Consider the following 3,960-nt stretch of genomic DNA (forward strand, 5'->3'; position numbering starts at 1 on the left):
ACACAGTGGAAGGTGCAGCTACCTCTGCTCAGCATTTCGATGCTTGTGTCGAGGGGCTGGAAGTGTTGGTTGGCAAAACCACACTTGTGGAGACTTTTTATCTCGCGGATATCCATCGTGTGGATCTCATTCTTGGGATGCCATGGTTGGTGAAGGTGGATCCAGAGATAAAGTGGAGCATTAAGCGTATCTCGCTGGAGTATGGTGGAGTTAAAGATGTGTGGTTTGGCGAGGGCGTTCAACCACCAGTTGTTATGCTCTCTGCTACATCTTTGAAGCGGGCTTGTCGTAATGGAAAAGCACTTTCGAGTTACTTGCTGTTTGTTCGTGACTTGGGCGACCAAGGCACGTGTGGGGGAGAAGCAGCAGTACGGGATGTACTCGACGAGTTTTCTGATGTTTTTCCATCTGAACTTCCTCATGGATTGCCTCCATTACGAGGTGTGGAGCATGGGATTACATTGGAGCCGGGGACGCGGCCAATTTACCGGCGTCCATTTCGGTTAAGTTATGCGGAGGAGCAAGAAGTTCAGCGACAAGTCAAGGAGTTACTTGAGTTTGGATTTATTCAGCCAAGTAAGTCTCCGTTTGGTGCTCCGGTCTTGCTTGTGAAGAAGAAGGACGGTTCAATGCGGATGTGTATTGACTACCGTGCTTTAAACAAGAAGACAGTAAAGGACAAGATGCCGATGCCACGTGTGGATGATATCCTAGACAAGCTTGGTGAAGCACGAGTGTTTACCAAGATTGATCTGAGGAGTGGATATCATCAGATTGCAATGGATGATGCATCTATCTCCAAGACGGCATTCAACACAAGCTTCGGACATTTTGAGTTTACAGTTATGCCGTTTGGTTTGACGAATGCACCGGCCACATTTACTCGGTTGATGACGGAGGTCTTTGGGCGTTATCTTCATGAGTTTGTGGAGATTTTCTTGGACGATATTCTTGTTTTTAGCAAGAATATGGAGGAGCATAGGGTGCATTTGCGCAAGGTCCTTTTGTTACTTCGAGACAGCAAACTTTATGCGAAGAAGAGCAAATGTGAATTTGCAAAGTCGGAGGTGGAATATCTAGGCCATATTGTGACATCTAAGGGTGTCAAGACGGATCCAAGGAAGGTGGCTGTGGTGGAAAACTGACCTACACCGACTACAGTGGCCGAGTTGCGCAGTTTTCTTGGTATGGCTAGTTACTACCGACGTTTCCAGCATAAGTTTGCAGAGGTGGCTATTCCATTGACGCGGTTGTTACGCAAGAATGTGCCATTCGAGTGGAAGACGCCACAAGAGGAGAGTTTTGTGGCGCTGAAACGATTGTTGATCGAGGCTCCAGTGCTTCGCATTGCTGATCCATCGAAACCTTACGAGGTGACATGCGATGCGAATGGTTATGCACTGGGAGGAGTTCTCATGCAAGAGGGACAACCTATTGCATATGAGAGTCGAACTTTGAATTCCGCGGAGCAACGCTATTCCACATATGAGCAAGAGTCTCTATTGTTCATGCTTTGCGGACGTGGCGGCACTATCTTTATGGTGCAGTGTTCGTGGTGTTGACAGATCACAAACCACTTGTGTATCTTTTCACACAGAAGGAGTTGAACACTAGGCAAGCTCGTTGGATGGTCAAACTCATGGAGTTTGGGGAGTTTCCTATTGAGCATCGTCCGGGAAAATCAAATGTGGTGGCGGATGCTTTATCTCGTGTTCGTCATGTGACGATGTTACGAACACGATTTTGTCATCATTTGAGTAAGGTGGTCAGCGAGTTTGGGCAGTTGGTTGAGCATGCTCAGGCTCAGGATGCTGAGGTGGCCTCTTTGCGAGACCAGATGGAAGCTCCTTTCTCATTGGTGGATGGGATTCTCTACTACAATGGCCGTGTCTATTTGCCACGGGTGGATGCGTTAATTACTCAAGTTTTATTCCACTATCATGATCGTCCAGAGGCTGGTCATTTTGGGGGGAAGAAGACATATGAGTTGATTAAGCGCAACTTTTATTGGAGGAATATGAAGGCTGATATCCTCAAGTATTGTAAATCATGCGAGCTTTGTCAGCGGGTTAAGGTGCCACGGGAGAAGCCGGGGGGACTTTTGCAACCTTTACCTATTCCTCAGAGCCGTTGGTGTAGTATCTCTATGGACTTCATCACTTGTTTGCCACGAACACAGAGGCAAAAGGAGCAAGTATGGGTTATAGTAGATCGGTTGACGAAGTATGTGCGGTTATTGGCTCTTCGGAAGACTGTCACTGCCTCAGACTTGGCTGCGGTTTATTTGGAGAAGGTTTTTCCTGATTTTGGTTTGCCGGAGGACATCATTAGTGATCGAGATTCAAAGTTCACCAGTGGATTTTGGAAAAGCTTTGCAAAGGCTATGCAAGTGACTTTGAAACTCTCGAGTGGAGATCATCCTCAGACGGATGGGCAAACTGAGCGTGTGAATCAGGTGGTGGAGGATATGCTACGTTGTAGCATTGGTCAAAGGCAAGGACAGTGGGATCTATATCTTCCGTTGGTGCAATTTGCTTACAACAATAGCCAACACAGTGGAACCAAGCTAAGTCCTTACTTTGCGATGTTTGGAAGGCATCCTCGAACAGCGGTGGAGTTGGGATTGCATTTGAGTAAGGACGTTCAAGAAAAGCTTGATTCCGAGGCAACTGATCTGGCCACAGAACTTGATGAGATTCTGGTGGTATGCAAACGGAATTTGCAAGCAGCTCAGGATAGAGCGGAGAAGTTTGCTAATGAGCATCGCCAATTCCGGGAATATAAGGTGGGTGATCTCGTCTTTGTGCGAGTGATCTTTCCGTCAAGTGAGCGGCGGAACACCTTGGTGCCTTTACGGATAGGGAAGAGTGATAAACTCTCCCATCGATATGCTGGTCCATATGAAGTGCTGGAGCGCATTGGTAAAGCGGCTTATCGGGTGCGGCTGCCAGCTGGGGTGAAAATTCATCCGGTATTTTATGTCAGCCAGTTGAAAGGTGTACTATCTCGGAGTGACGGGCCCAATGCCTCCTTGATGTATACGGCTGTGGAAGATGGACTAGGAGCTTGAGCAGGATTCCCCAGAAAGGGTGATCACCGGTACAACTCGTCCTTGGGACTAGGACTTTGTTGGGGGGGGAAGAATTGTTAGGCGCCAGCTTTGACTACGTGGTCAACGTCGGTCAAAGGGAGGCTCAAGGGTATATTAAGGCATGTTAGGGTAAGGGACTTAACCTACCCTAGGGCTCACAGTGGAGTGGCGGCGCAGTGGAGCTTTTGAGGTAGCTCGGGGGTGGTTGGGTGGTGAGGAACCTCAAGAGGTGGCGTAGCATAGTCTAGGGCAACGAGATCTTTGTTTTTTTTGCGCCGGATCATAACAGACTTAGCCTCTGCCTCTTCCGTAGCATCTCTAACAGGAGTTTCCTCCTCTCGATTCACCCGTCTAGAGGTTTCAGCATCATCAGCACGGTTCCTTTTCACCATCCCACTAGCTGTATACATGCCTCTATCAATAACTGAACATGCACAACGTTCTTTCCAAATGATGCAATCCAACTAATCCTACATAGTTCGCTTCGGATCTACTAGAAAAGTCTCTGCATATGCAACTTGAGTCAGAAAATCCGACAAAAGTTGGATAGGAATCGCTGAGACAATTTATTTGATACTAAATGTAGCGCACATGAATTTGGAGCCGAACCCCAAGCCCGTTGCGCTACGAAACGAGGGTCTGGTACAATCCCACAAGCACTAGCTCCCTGTATCTAGCACCTGCACGCAAAATGGTGTCAGACGGAGTCTGGCACAATTTTGGCATACTGGTGGCCTAACACGAGGAGGAAGGTACCCCACCAACTAGAGCAGAGTGGAGCTTAGGCTTAGACCCAAACCAGACACAAAACAAGAAGCGATCCCTACTATACATTTGGAACCCCCCACAGCCCCCCCCCCCCCCCCCCC

This window comes from Selaginella moellendorffii, unplaced genomic scaffold, assembly GCF_000143415.4.
Source record: "Selaginella moellendorffii unplaced genomic scaffold, v1.0 SELMOscaffold_4, whole genome shotgun sequence".
Classification (NCBI taxonomy): Eukaryota; Viridiplantae; Streptophyta; class Lycopodiopsida; order Selaginellales; family Selaginellaceae; genus Selaginella; species Selaginella moellendorffii.